The 15,929-nt window shown below is 40.0% G+C and overlaps 1 protein-coding gene across 3 annotated transcripts in view; it reads right to left on the bottom strand.

Annotated features, from left to right (window-relative positions):
• The window catches only part of LOC125981312 (rho guanine nucleotide exchange factor TIAM2), a 75,349-nt gene that overhangs the window by 53,451 nt on the left and 5,969 nt on the right, over positions 1–15,929 (bottom strand). For 2 of the 3 annotated variants that reach the window (XM_049741282.2, XM_049741286.2), the window contains exon 1: positions 2,901–3,087. The exons of the other annotated variant lie outside the window; for it this stretch is intronic. The gene's annotated coding sequence lies outside the window, so the exon portion shown is untranslated. Of the gene's footprint in view, positions 1–2,900; positions 3,088–15,929 lie in introns of those variants that run through there. 3 annotated transcript variants of the gene reach the window in all.

Genomic DNA, 15,929 nt, shown 5'->3' with positions numbered 1-15,929 from the left:
CCCACCATTGTTAGAGCGTCAACGGTTAATGAAGCCGTTTTGATTTGTGATATCGATCTTGTAGCGGATCACCACCGAAACGGTACGGAATGTTGTAGATGGTGAGTCACTGCAAAAAGTTATTTCTCTCCTTTTTTTTTTCCACCTACATCAACTTCAACCATCCACCTGGAACCTTTTAATCCTGCACCTTGTGACAAATGGTTAAAGCCACCGTCCTCTTTCAGTCTTCATTTTCTTTGCACAGCTTACAGACCGTCCTTTTTTTTGCAGGTGACCCCAAAGGTGTGCTTTAATCTCCCCCCCAAAGACTTGAGGCTGTTAAGAGAGCATGACTGGGCGCACCTTGTTCTGCCGGATCAGACCTTGCTGCGCCGCTGAGCTTAGATAGAAGATTTGTTTGTGCAGCAGCAGATGCCCAAGTGCAGCTTGACTGAGTAAATCCTCTCAAAGTGGACACATGCGTGAGTGTGGGTCCACAAATTCAACTGCATGAGAAAACTTTTGAATAAAGTTTCAGGGTCACTGAATTATGCATCAAGTAAAATATGAAGCCTATTTCTTTACCGTCGCTAAAAGCCATGGCGGTATGATTGGGTTTATGTTGACTATATGCAAACTCAGGTCAGAGCCAGTTCATGTGTCTTTTAGGTGACCTTCACTTTCTAAATGACAAGTCTCGGGCCAGGATGCTGTCAGCACCAGCCTCTAGTTAAGTTTCTTTTTATAGCAACCTCTCCAGATGCTGCTGCATGAACACAAGACAAATAGAATAAAAACCACAGCAGCAGAAAATAGAAACACACGAGCCACCATCACATCAGCCTCACTCGACTGTCCACGCCGCAAAAAGAACCTGGAAGCCATAAAAAGAACAATTGTGACCATTTAGTCCAAATGAATTCAAGTTAAATCCGTCTGGAAGATGGGTGCACCATCTCCACCTTGGAGGATGACACCATGTGACAGTGAGCATAGATGCTAGCTTGATAAGTCACATGCACGCCTTGCCATATATGGAGAAAAATGCAGAGGGGAGAAGACATGAAACATTTGCGACTTCAGAATTAACAGCGGTTCAAACTTCCTAATAGGCTGCAGAAGCGTTGGAACAAAAAAAACAAAAAAAATCCTGCTGGCTACACAGACCATCAAAAGAGAAGAAACTTTATTTTCCATCATCCATTAGCCTGCACGACCATGCATAATTCACACTAAATGAACTGACATCAACAACAAGAATGATTTGCATGGGAGAAGTTTATGTGGGAATGAGCTCACGGCTTTAAATGTCTGTGACCACCCACCAAGGAAGATGGCTGACATTACATGCCTGATTTTTTTTTTTTTTTTTGTCACGAGTCAACATATTTGACAGCGGACCTCCTCCTGTCAGAAAAGAGAACAACCAGAAGCATCACATGCTTGGAGGAAATTACGGCTCACACTCAATTGCCATCACACACACACAAAAAAAAAGAAATAACAAACATCATGTTCTGTGCGGTGGATAACATTTCCTCACCTCAAAAATGTGAATGGCAGGGACAAAAAAATACAAAAACGGTGCCACAACCTCTAAGCCACCAAGTTTGGTTTCCACAGTTAAAAAAGAGAGCACACACATACACACGAGAAATACAACAATTATGGAAGTTGATTACGAGTTTTTTATGGTCCATTAACTAGGCAGAACCAACGAGGCTGGTCTCTTGCTAACAGACATTGTTTAGTATCTTACTCTGGCGCTCGTGCTGCTTCAGTCCAATTCCAGTGCAAATGAGGTAAACAGAATTCCCACAATTTCAATGCCTCATAAAGTGAACACTAATGATGCTAATTAGGACATAAATATCCCAAAAGAGTGAATCAGCACATGGATGGTGGCCAAGCAGAACCTTTCCAGAAATTACTCCCAACCATCCTCTAAGCCATGTGTGGTTCAAAAGGTACAAGTGACACAGTTGTAGGTTGCCAAGGGGAAAAGGGCCAAAATTGCCAAAAGGCTGGCTTTCTTTGCTCTTGTCAGGCCACTCACTTGGGGGGGATGCCCTTTTGTTGGCTCTGCATGATCCCTGAGAGCCCTTTGCAAGCAGCACACGGCCAAACAACAATAGAGAGCAACCAAATTGCATTCTAATACAACTAGTGGTCATGTCCTGTGATTGAGTGCAATGGGCCCATAAATAAAACAGTAAGAGTGTGACATCAGTCTGAGCTAAACGGGTATGATCTGCTGAGCTAATATTAGAATGCAATAATACACATTACATTTATCCATTCATTTTCTATAATGCTTATCCCTTATTTTTGCCACGGTTGTGCGTCAGTCTCTCTAAAATGAATTTGGGCGTAAGACGGGGAACACCCTGAAGTGGTCTGCAGTCACTCACAGGGCATATTTATTTAGAAATAATTAGTCTGCACTCGTAAACGTTTATGGAAATTTAGAATTTCAAGCTTTTTTTTCTTCCTAGGGGGGTGTGCCACGCAAGCACGAAAAAAAATCTGCACACAGAAAAGATTTGTAACCAAAAATTGAGACCCGTCACTATGACACACTATACATTTTATGACCCATTACAATATTAAGATTTTTTTTGCAAAATGCAATTCATATTTCAATGACTAGATTGCATCTATGTGTGCACAAAGTGTAAGCAAAGCCAAAGTTAAAGCGAGTATAAATAAAAGTTTCGTTTAGAAACACTTGTTGGTCAAACATGGTTAATCATCGCGTTTTGTCGAGCGACAAAGCAGTTTAATAGGGGGGTAAAAAAAACACTCCCCAATAGCGGAAGATTGGAATTGCATTAATAGATTTGCCGTGTGAGACGATATGTTTGTTCAACGGAACCGAACAAAGCGCACGTGAAACTAAAATAAAGTTGCACACTCACCGTTTAGTGTTTCCTCCGCTCAAACATACTGTAAATCTCCGCACAGCGTCAAAGCAGAATTGGGTTGTATTTTGACGCAATAAAAAAAGAAGCGTGCTTGGTCGATATGTTACTTTCAAGGATCGTGTTGTTTCCAAGCAGGACGGAGAGCGCGGAGAACAAGCCGACTCCTCCCAGACATTGTTGCGGGGGGGGGCCAGGGGGGGGACTCCTCCTTCCCTCGGACAGCATAAAGAGGGGGGGGGGGGGGGGGGGGCATGGCCCAGCTTGCTACCGTTTCCTACCTTTTTCATATTCATAAATACACGCGTGAACGTCTTGACGAATTCAAGGCATTATTTACATTCACATTAATAACTTAATGTACAGCACTCATGAAGACAGCCGACTAAATACAGTAGAAAGATACAGATTGGTTGAAAAGCAGCTGTTTTCTGTCACATTAAAAATTAATTATAATTTAGTTATTTTGTTTTTATATGCACAGGAGTAATAGGAGTGAGAGAGTCTAAATGCCTATTGTAAAAACACTCGAGGGAACCTTCGACGGCCTTTGTCCATCAAGTGGTACTGATCAGGAAACGGAGCACGATTGTAAAATCTGATAAATGTATTCCTATTTTTGTTAGTCCCTCCACGATTCTGTAGAGAAAAAGCATCGATTCCATCCATCCGTTATCTGAACCGTTCATCCTCACGAGGGTCGTGGCCGTGCTGGATAACTAGTGTGACTACATTAGCAGGTTCACCTAAATGAATAGACAACATTTGCTAAAGGAATGCTGCTTGAAGGAAAAATCTATTTATTTCATTACATTATTTTTGTCTATTTTTTTTTTTTATTTTTTTTACAAGGACTCACAGTGATTGTAACTGTCAAACTCCATGAATTATACTGACCACTCCCATCCGTTCCCCACAATCTTTGGTGACCTTTTTTGACATTTGCCATCAATACAATTGTTCCACCAAGTCCCCTCATGAGCATCGTAAATGCCCCTCCCATCTGTTCATCACCCACCGTGAACCAGGAAGTCACCTGCTCGCTAACAAAGAGATGAACAAACAAATATTACCCTCAATTATTTTGGTTTTTGACTTCTGTTCACACCTTTTTAATAGTTTGTGTGACCTCCCAGTTATAATTGTTTCTTCTAAATTAGCTAAAACACCTACCTGAAGGATAAAATATGATGCTAATGTACATGTGATACACATTTATAAATTGTTATTTATATGGGTATGTTTGTTATAACTATGATGCTCTCCTGTTTCAATGTTAAGTGATTAACATTTCTGTTTTAATTGCACATATGAGATCTCCTGCTGTCAAGTTCTGACTAAGTAAAAGGATTTGTCTGTCACATGGATCAATGAGCTGATAAAGAACAGGTTTGGTCTCCTCAGACAATCAATCAGCATGCGGGCCTTGACAGAATGCATTGTTATTCATGCGACAAATGTGCAAGAAGCATTCTTCTTTCATTTTCCCTCGACCACATGAAGAAACAAAAATTCCCCCGACCTTTTGGTAGCGCTCGTCATATAGCCAGAACTTGGTACCAAAAACTCAGTGTTGGCTAATGTTGCTTTTTGGACAGGCTTGCTAGACCCAATCTGACTATAAATATGAATAAATTTACTGGGGCTCCGCTGGGAGGCCGAGCGTCCATGCTTATCACTGCAAGTCATCGTAGGTCGATAAAGCACGGCTGTGCAGCTTTCTATCCTCTCATCACTCTTCCGCTCTGTTTAGCAACTCTGGTTAGCCAAGCATTTATTTTTAACAATCAACACGGTATCTAATTAAGTATCTCTGACCATTTAAAAGGCTACAAGCAAAAGTGTGTCATTGCAAATGGAGATAAAGTGAAATAAAAGCAAATCTGTTCTCAATTGTAGATTGGTCTTTTTAGTAGTACTGCACAATTGTAGAAGAGGTGTTAAAGAGTAATCGACAATTACTCGACTATCAAATGAATCGACAACTATTGTAACAAGTAATCATTTAGAGCCATTGTCAACTTAAAATTGTTAAAATCCTCCATTTTTCAGCCTCTCAACAGTAATTATTCTCTGATTTCTGTAGTACTGCATGAAAAATATGTGAATATGTTGATCAAAATAAGACATTTGTAAACATCTGCTTTTAGTATGGAAAACAGTGACGGAACCAGTAACTGAATCGGTTTCAAAAAGGTTGCCATGTATGTACATCAATCAATTCTGTTTTGTTTTGTTACTTCAAATCTTGGGGGATTTTGTTTTAATATTTTTTAAAAGAAATACTTATTGTTAATTACTCTTGACTCCCTCCTCCCCTGCACTTGGGTCCTCCACACTCGACCACAAAAACCTCAAACGCTGACCAAACATGCATGTTCGGCCTATCACCCAAAGTCGACCTTTATAATGATAATCAGTATAGGAAATGCATCAATGTTTAGTATATACTTTATTTTCCAAATAATTTCTGTAGACGGGCCAATGAAAAGTCATATGTAATATGCATAACCAGTCAATTATAGGTTCAGTCTTGGTTGACCTTCTGTCTCTTAATTTTTGAATATCCACATATATGTGAATTTAAAAGTAATTAAAAATATAATTGAAAACATACATAAATTACATTGCGAAGGAGATCCATCCCATCCCATTATTGAACCATTTATTGATTGGGACGTTTGTCGTAATACTGTTACCCATACGTAAATTGTAAGTGAAGCTCAATCAGGTGCTAAGAGTCTGCCTTAACTAACATTGGTGCAAGAGGTTCTTAGGTCACACACATTGTCATTGATTTCTCATTAGTAAGGACCTTGGGAAGCTGCTTAGTGCATCATTTAGATCAAAACTGTCGTGTTCAATTAAAAGCTTTTGTTTTTTTTCTTCTGGCCTTATCTTTACACCGCCCTTCCGTCACCTTTCCTGCGTAACTTCTTTTGTCGTTACTGTGAGCCGCTGCAATTGCCTCTTTCATGTTGTCTGCTTCATCTAGACACGTTGAAAGAATTGTTGCTAGGTGTGTCTGATTGCAATCACACAAACTATCCCATCGGCTTCCTTGTGTTTCTGCCCGCTACACAATTACTCCCTAAGAGATTTCTGACCTACTGTCTCAGACATTTCTATCACAGGGAGCCATAAAGTACATACATAGAAAGGACAGACTTCTCATTCCATCCAAATAATAGCTGGATCTCAGTCTACAATAGCAATAAGGGTGAGGAAAATCACTTACCATCTACCCAATTCACACACATGCCTGCACACTATTATTACCCTATTACAGTGCTCGTACGGGCAGAACAAAGTGGTGGCAGTTGGAAAGCCTGAAGACAGTAGGTGGGTGTTGAGAACTCTTTTGAGGGAAGGAAGAATGAGTCAAGGTGCTAATGGGTGTGCGCGTGCGTGTGTACGTGCGTGTGAGAGAGAAAGACTGTTATATGTGACCGATTTTTTCTCTAAAAAAGTGCTTAAGCTTATCAAGTAAATTTGTCATTAAATTCTGTCCATTTTCTACAGAGTGTGGCCTCATTACTCCTCCCTAAAATGTCATCTTAGGGCACAGGTGTCAAACTCAAGGCCCGGGGGCCCAGATACGGCCCGCCACATCATTTTATGTGGCCCGCGAAGACAAATTGTGCATCAACTTCGTGTGTCATGACTAGAATTGCAAATTGTCTTCACTTTTAATAATATCTTTTTTTTTATATTTGACCAGTTTTTACTCGTCTGATTTGAAAACGAGTTATTTGTCGGTTTGTTTTGTAGCTTTTACTGTATATAGTATGAGGTGCTCATACATTTATTTGGGTTGACTCTCATAATGGCCCTCCGAAAGAAGCTATGACTACAAAGCGGCCCGCGAAAAAAATGAGTTTGACACCCCTCCCTAAGGGGTTTGTGTGATGATCCGGGGAGCTAAATTGTCTGAGCTTTTATGTCCCTGGCAAGGTCACCTATGGCAAACAGGTCCCAGGTGTGAGACCAAAGAAAAGGATGCTGTTTTCTCTCAGCCAAAAACAAGTCGTCTGGAGCCAGACAGGTCCAGAGGTGGGGATTGTTAATGAGCACTACTTGGTGGCCTTAGCTGGACCCCAGGCAAAGCCCGAAGAGGCAGTGTGGGTTCCCCTTCCCATTGGCCCACACCACCTGTGGGAAGAGCCAAGTGGGTCGGCCGAGTGCATAGAAAGCAATCACAGACGGTGAGGGATGCCATCAAGTTGAAGAGAGAATCCTATTGGGCCTTTTTGTGAGACTCCGGTGGTAGCTGATGGGTACCAGCTGGCCAAGCAGAAGCAGCTTTGGCGGTTGGTGTGGCAAGAACTCGGGTGCGGTAGTTCAGCAAGGCCATGAAGGAAAACCCTTGCACAGCTTCGAAAAATTATGCTCCACGATATGCCACTTTGAGGAGGAGGAAGCTGTGCACTATCAACACTGTGTGGAGTTTGACTAGTGCCAATGCTGACCTCAACTTGAGACGAGAGCGATCGTCTCATTTCTCCTAAACATTTATACTTCCACATATTTAACTCATCTGTCAATCTGTGGACTACCTGTGGTATTCCACAAGGTTTGGTATTGGGACCGAGGTTACAGTATTTTCCGCACTATAAGGCGCACCGGATTATAAGGCGCACCTTCAATGAACGGCCCATTTTAAAACTTTGTCCATATATAAGGTGCACCGGATTATAAGGCGCACTGTCAATGAATGGCCCATTTTAAAACTTTGTCCATATATAAGATATATACATTTGGCCCGCGGGCCGGACTTTGGACACGCCTGCTGTAGTGGCTCAATATTGGTCCATATATAAGGCGCACCTGATTGTCGGCTTTTGAGAAAATTTGAGGTTTTTAGGTGCGCCTTATAGTGCGGAAAATACGGTATTTGTAATTCACTTAAATATTTGCATTGTCTTCAACATACCGTAATTTCCGGACTATAAGCCGCACCGGACTATAAGCCGCACCAGCTAAAATTCAGGGATATTTTAGTTTTTTTCTTACATAAGCCGCACCGGACTATAAGCCGCACGTGCACATGAGTTTTTTACAAAGAAAGACAGTACACAGAAAGCCGTAAAAATCCATAAATACGCCGCGCCGCCATTTAAGCCTCAGGGTTCAAAGTAACCTTCTGAATGAAATGCATTAAAAGTTCACATTCATTACAACTTGTTTTTGGCGAGCAAAATTTCAGAAGAATTGAATTTAAATGCTGATTGATTGGGTTTTAATACAATGCAGATGGTCCAAACAGCGCCACTCTGAGTCACATGGCAGAGTAAAAGAAAGGGTTTAGAGCCCTTTGACGCAGGTAACCTAGTGTGCATTCCTACTAAAGCTCATAATAGTCACAAACAACACAGCCAGAATAAGCAGCAGCCATAGTAGTGTTTTAAAATAGTATTTTTGTTGTTTTTTTCTTCAAGATACCGCACAACAGTGGTCCACAGCCTTTTTACGAGTGTATAAAAGTGATCAAGTCATCACAAAAATCACGGAAAAAATCTTATATAAGCCGCACCTGACTATAAGCCGCAGGGTTCAAAATTTTGGAAAAAAGCCGCGGCTTATAGTCCGGAAATTACGGTATATAAAAGGTTTGTAGATGACAAATTTATTTTGTTTGCTCAGGGGATAACATGAAACAACAAAAAAATATGTAGGAAGGGTATCGATCGTGTTAAAAAAATAATTGTAATAAGTCATCAAATGAAAATAAAAACTAAATTTCCAGTAAAATAGAAAGTGACTGTTCTCTGTGGTAGCTGATGGACCCAGTGATTGATAGAACCATACCGGCTGTCAAGCGTCTCAGTGTGGATTAATTGGCATGAGGAAATGTGTGATGGATTCACGGCTCATCGTTTGGAATCTGCCTCTAACTGCCTGGCTAGCATTTGTCAGTGAGGGACGATGCTCTGTGTGTTATTTATTTGTCAGTTGCTACTGAATGACATTGCAATTACCGTTTATGTGGCAGTGCTAAAACTATTAACGGTGGTCCAAGACTCTATTTGTCTCCAGTGCTGTTCTACAATGTCAATTGTAGTGTCTAAAACTAAATAAATTTTTGTTGAAGTCGTTGCGTGCACGTGTTAATATTTCTCACACACTCTCACACCTTTTATGAGATCACACAAATCCACCCAGTTTTACTGTATATTCTTAGTTATACATGACCATCTGCTGTGTGAAGTAGCAAAATCTGTTGTGTCGTTCTGCAAAGTCCCTAGGAAACAAACTAATATAAGCAGATCAGATTATTTACTATCGTCCCAAAATAAAGTTTGATCATTGTTTGTTGTGAAAGGTCTTCTCACTCAGGTTACATTTATTTTCAGTACTGTTGTGTGTTGTTCTTTCAGTTTGTCTCTTTGAAAATGTTGTTGTGGCACAATAAACATTGCTGCTTCCAAAAACGGGGTCACTCGATTGAATTATTGCCGTCTAAAATTGAGTGTAATGAGAATAACATACGGCAAGGCAACAAAGGAACACATGACAATGTGAAGTTCAGTAAAGAAAATGGCATAATCTGATTCCAATGAGTCAAATGTAATCAGTCACTTAAGTGTAACACGGTTTGTGTGCTGCTTATGTTTAGTAATTGAATAAAGCAACCGGTAACAGGGATGACACTGTGGATTGTAAACAACTTGGAAGTGAAAGTTCAAGAATAAGAAAAAATAAACTTTTTGTCTTGCTGAATCATAATTTTTGAAAAACGGATGCGCCAAGTCGATCTTTATTTGATCGTAGTAGAATGCGCAAAATGCACGGTGACCCTTTTGAGCTAGCTTGACCTTCTCGCTTCCCATGGCGAAACACATTCACACCCATGTTGAGAGGGCAGTTAAAATTACCTTGTTAAAATCCGCTTAACTGGAAACACGCAGCATTGAACTCCACGGCACTAAATAATCAGCCACGAACAGGAAGGCCATGTCTTTGTATCTGATATCTTAGGTTCATATAATGGATGGATGGTAAAGATCTTTTAGAAAGATGATACCCCTCCACTCCTCCAGAATAAATATGTCTAGACTGTCTGGTTTGTTTATACACTATGTTGCAACAATGCATTATGTTGTGTATAATAGGCATGTTATTGCATAATGTGTAAATTCATGCAAACTTTACAGAGCACAGTGCTTTATGGCACTGAGCTTCCATGTCCTTGAGAGAGGCTGAAAGAAACACCTTTCTGCTGCATTTCATCACAAGGGGGAACCTGCTGGTTTTGGGCACCACTGCAGTCCTTTTGCAGCTGAGTGAGGGTGTGTGTGTGTGTGTGTGCGTGTGTGTGTGTGTGTGTGCGTGCGTGTGTGTGTGTGCGTGTGTGTGTGTGTGCGTGCGTGCGTGTGTGTGTGTATGTGTGTGTCCTAAAAGCACTTTGTGGTAGTCATAATCCACTCTCTCCATTTGGGCTGTGGAATTGTGTTAGGCCTCTGATTTCTGGAGTATGATGAGTGCCACACTGACCACAAGAGAGACGTTTTTAGTTATGTTTTTAGCATGCTAGCAGATTTTATGGTCATAACACTCAAAGAGTGGTATTGATTTAAAATGTGTCCTCAATATGGTAATTAAGACCGCCTGTGTAGTTAGTTTGTAAACATACCACAAAGAAGTGTGAAGAAAATATTGGGAGATGATTTCTTTGTTGTAACAATGCTTCTTGGCAATAAGTTTTGTACCACTGAAAAGCTTGTAAAGTAGATTTTTAAATGGTCCCACATTTGTAAGGATGATGCATTTATGGGATGAGTAGCAGAGTTGAGTATATTGGTTGCACCCTAGAAAGGTTTGCCAAATCTCTTCCAATTTTGCTGTTGCCACTAACTCAAAATTGCATTTTTAGCTTGAGTGAATCCTTGTGTGAGACCCCTAGTTGCTATCAAATTTTAAATGCACATTTAAATAAATATATTCAGGTTATTATTAGCTGTAATTAAGTATAAAATGTGGCCGTTTGAAGATAATACGGAACGAAAAAATTCCAAGAAGACTGAGAGGAGAGTAATGATAGGGAAGACATAAGGGGTGTGGTGCAGCATCATTACTCCTCTTCTCATTTGTCGATTCATTTGCAGAGGCTATGGCGTGAAAGATGTGATTTACACATCGCATTAGAAGAGGCCATAAGGGCTCTGATAAATTAAAAAGAAAGAAGTGAAAATGTCTGGATTCATTTTTGGGCCGCAACAATCCGGACAACACTGCTGTATTTGAAGAGATGCAAAGTGAATAACAGCAAGAAGAAGAGGCAGAGAAGGTCCCCTACTAAGAATCAGTTATATTTGTTGTTGCCCAGAAATAAGCACTTCATATGCTCTGCTTGCATGTTGCTGCTCTGTCAAATTACCCCTTTGAAGCTTTATAATTACCACAGCAGCTATGATAATTTTCTGCGTATAGCGGTTCACATTACATGTGAACATTAACATTATGTAAAGTCAGCAAAGTCAGCGCCGATAGGCTCCAGCTTAGTCGCAACGCTAACAAGGACAAGCGGCATACAACATGGATGAATAGATGGAAAAATGCCAAGACCAGCTGGGAATTTACAGACGAGAGTGCAACTGAGAGAGCACAGAGGGAATATCCTCTACATTGTCGATAGGTCACGGACTTCTCAACCCCCAAACACACACACACACACACACACACTGGAGTGGCATCTGCTGTCAATAGACGCTGTCACACTGCACTCTCTGCTGGGGCCACCCGTCACAAATGTTCTCAGTGAGGTCCCTTCCTTCCTTCTTTCACTCTTTCTGAGAACTCAGAGGATTCAGTCCCAGAAAGACAAGGAAACAGGAAGCGTGTTTCTGCTTAACAGGACGGCAAATGTCCGTATTCGCTCTCAAGTTCAATACAGTAATCCCTCGTTTATCACGGATAATTGGTTCCAAAAACCACCCGCGATAAGTGAAATCCGCGAAGTACGGTCACCAACAAGAAGTACTGGGCAAGCTAACGAGTACGGAAAGATGCTAATTCGCAATCGTGCTAACACGCGAAAACGAACTTCTAAAGGAATGTAAACGAACATTTGGACAATACTACATTGTCCTAAAGGTTAGACACACGTTTCATCAATTTAGAAGTTTTATTTTGACTTTTAAATGTTTTTTTAATTTGGAAAAAAAAAAATCCGCGATGTAGTGAAGCCGCTATAAACGAAACGCGAAGTAGTGAGGGATCACTGAATACGAATCACCAGCAGGCCTTGTTTTTAGTCCCTGCAAATGGAAGCACTCTGCATAAAATGACTGTAATTCTTAAAAGGTAAATGTCATATTCATACAGAGACTCTTAAAATAAAGCTTAAAATCTTCCCGTAAATTTAGTCTTCCACTTTCCTCTCTCTCTCACACGCACATTCACAAAGTAATGGAATAGAAAGTTTAAGTAAGTATAAATAAATCAGAGAAAAGAACATAACTGGTAATGCTTTTGTGAGTGTACAAATATATGAGAACAATATGTCCCAAAAGTTAGGAAAGTGTACTATCGTGTTGTGTATGAGGAAGACTATGTGGATTAATTGTCAAATGTGAAGATGTGCATGTGTAAGTGTGCATTTGTGTGTCTTAACATCATCAATATCACCCACAAGGGTCCCCCTGCCACCTCACTGATGGGGGATTAAACATTTATGAGCATGTTTATTAATGACCAGCAGGCGTCACGGTTCAGAAACACATACACAGATTGGAGAAGCGGCAGGAGGGAAGTTTGTTAGCAGCAACAGTGTTAAATGTGTTCAAGTGTGAAGGAAGATGAGATTTGTATCAACATGTTTCACACCTAAATGCTCCACTAAAAACAGCAAAGACTTATGTATTATAAATAATAGTTTAGAAGACATAATTGCAACATATATTTACTGTTAGACTTGGCCATAATGGTTTATTTTCATTTGAGGAACATGGGCATATAATATCCTAAAATGAAGATGCAAAAATTGAAATTTATTTTAAAATAAATAATAAAATAAAAAATAAAATACAGTAAAATTGAATTTATGTTCAAATCATTATCTAGAGTGGCAAAGACAAAAACAAATGAAAATAAAATATGGTATGCTGGTTGTGTTTCTTTGTCTATTAGCAAGTCAATTCCTGGTTTACACTGACTGGACCATACCATGTTTGAGTCTGGGGGGTGGGTAGAAGCGTTTCTATTGAGAGTGAGAGTTACAAAAACATGTTAAAGTGGTGAGTTTTTGATTCACGCAGAATGATGTATGAGGATTTGGCAGCCGAGACTACAATTTGCATTCTAGTATGGTTGAATGCTTGAAGGGAAAACACATTCTTGCATCCATATTTACCCGAACTTGCACCAATATTAAAGACAAGTGAATTCAGAGATTTGTTATTTTCAATCCATTATTCAAGTTAAAAGTTATCTGTTGAATACATGCAAAGACTGTGTAGTATTCCCTTGAAGAAATATAGTGTTAAGCTGTTTTGTTTGTTTGTTTTGTTTAGTATTTGAGTTTTGCTGATTATTGGGGGACGTGGACAAAACAGCATCGTGTGATTTTAGAGTGCGGCATGAGTAAAGAAGGGTCTAAAAATGGCTCACACCAAATGAGTTAAGTGTTAGCAAGACCATCATGCATGAACTAGCACTGACAAACAACTTTGCTCTCACAAATGAACGCTGTCTGCCCTCGCGTCTAAGGCCACGTTTCAAAAATCCTTCGGTGACATGTTCAATGAATGGGCTAAGATAAATCGTAGAAGCTGCTATTTTAGGGGTAAGAAAAAGTCCCAGTGTCACTTTAATTTGTGCTGTTTTCGTTTTTTATGAGAATCTAAAAACAGAACGAGGAATCTCTCAGTAGTGGCATCCAAAAAATTTACATGATTTAAGACTGATTTAATGGTGGAAGAAAAAAACATCATAAAAAGATTGCTTAACATCATTCAGAGCTAATTGGTTTTAACTCAGTGATAAATATTGTAGCTGTTATTCACCAAAACAGTAAGTGATGAGAATTGAGGTCAAATCAGGCAAAACATGAAAAGTTGTTTTTCCCTCACCAACAAAATGAAGTGTGGAAAAATGAAAGTGTACGACATTTTGTGCAATGATTTGACGACAATGAAGATGCGACTGACTTATTTATATATAAAGGCCCTCGATTTATGATGGTTTTGTGGTTACAAACGCAAACCAGCTATGACTAGTTTGTGCCCTTTTTAGTCTGCAAGCTAACCACAGATGTAATGGAACTATTCACCCTTATTGATCACAGTCTTTCATCGTTTTATTTGAGGCTTACAAATTTAGCGCTGCAGCAATTAATCAAATAAGATTAATAATTCACTGCAAACGCATGTGATGGTGGCGAGCCAGGAGAAAACAGTCTGTAAAACAGAGAATGTCCCAAGACAAGATTCTGAAAAGCAAAACTGGCTTAAACAATAGCATGTACATTGTAATGTAAAGCTAGTTAGCTTATTTAATTGATTTAGGTGAATTTAATTTAGGTCAGCCACAGCTGCCAGTCCACTTTCTATGACTAATGATAAAAAAAATCAAAAGGAACAACATTATCAGGACATTCATATGTGCGCTTGTTTTGGCCACAACAGCACTCCAGTATGCAGACTGGCTAACTGTTAGCCAGTTAACAGCCAAGCACTAACCAATCTTCGTAATTCACCAGGTCAGGCCCTGCATTTTGAAGCAAAGTCACACAACATTGTAGAGTGATTTTGGTGACCCCAAGTGTATATAAAACAACACCCGCACCTCATATGCACACTATTGTATTGTGTATTTACCCGATTAATCATTAGGATAATCCATAGAATATTTTCTCCGACAAATATTTGATATTAGCATCCCCAATACAAATATTAACCGTAATTCAGACTACCATAGCGTAGGTTAGTGATAAAATGTGAATGTTGACCAATGTGTAAATTCTGTCAACTTTTTGGACGAATCTATACTATTGGTCAATCTGCAATTTAAAATAATAATAATACAACTAATTGACCAATCTAAATTGTCTAAATGGCTTGCTCTCTTTGACAATGCTATTAACAGCTCAACAAACATGACATATTTTTGGTTTCCTCAAAAGTAATAATTTCTGAGATTATTCCACAGATTCCACCTGACGTTTGAGATATTTGGATGACCTCAGTGTCGTGTTTACGTATTGTATATTTCTTACAGAGCAGTTATTCAATTGCAGAGGGACTGTGCAATAAGAAACGTGCTGAATGTATAGCATGGGTTGGCAAAGTATGGCCTGCGGGCCACAAATGGACCAACCTATTCTTTACTTCAGCAGAGGTGTGGAATAACTCGCTATAATTTCAATTGAACGCAATTACGCACACTTGCCGATGACTCTCAAGGGAAAACCTTCTTCTTAGCATCTAAAACAAACTGAAAGACATTGACTCTAGGCCTAATGGGCTAATTACCAGCTAGCAGCTTGAACCACGCTCTCACATGTTGAGGGAAGTGGAGAGGAGGGGTCAAATAGATGCGCGGTCATCGCACTTAACGGAAAACAATGAGGCTTGTTCTTTGGGGGGGGCGGATGAAACAGGTGTCACATCTGCAGACGCCGCTGAGTCAGACTTTTAATAAGCAGCTTTTTACAAGGGTTTTGTAACCCGGTGACAGACTTATGAATGGAGACTGGAGGAGAACGAGCGTTAAATGTCTGCTCTTTATTAAAGGGTGTGTGTGAAGCAGACCTCTTGCAGCAGAGTGTAAAAATCCGCCTGGTGACGCGATGAGGGGGAGTATATTCACGGACCCAAATCTCCCCCACCATCCTCCATTCGTTTCCACACACTATATGCTGTGTTGAAGCTTGCTCAGCATCTCAACCCCCCCCACGAAACACACACATTTTCCACATTTAATAAGCTCCCCTGATACCTGGATAACAATCACGCTGAAAATCAGCATTTTGCCTTCTTGACAACAACTTCATCTGCACGTTCAAAGCCTCATTCCCACGTCTCCTAA

Source organism: Syngnathus scovelli, chromosome 14 (genome assembly GCF_024217435.2).
Source record: "Syngnathus scovelli strain Florida chromosome 14, RoL_Ssco_1.2, whole genome shotgun sequence".
NCBI classification, from domain to species: Eukaryota; Metazoa; Chordata; class Actinopteri; order Syngnathiformes; family Syngnathidae; genus Syngnathus; species Syngnathus scovelli.
Note: the sequence above shows the minus strand (reverse complement) of the source record. Positions and strands in the feature narration are given on the sequence as shown.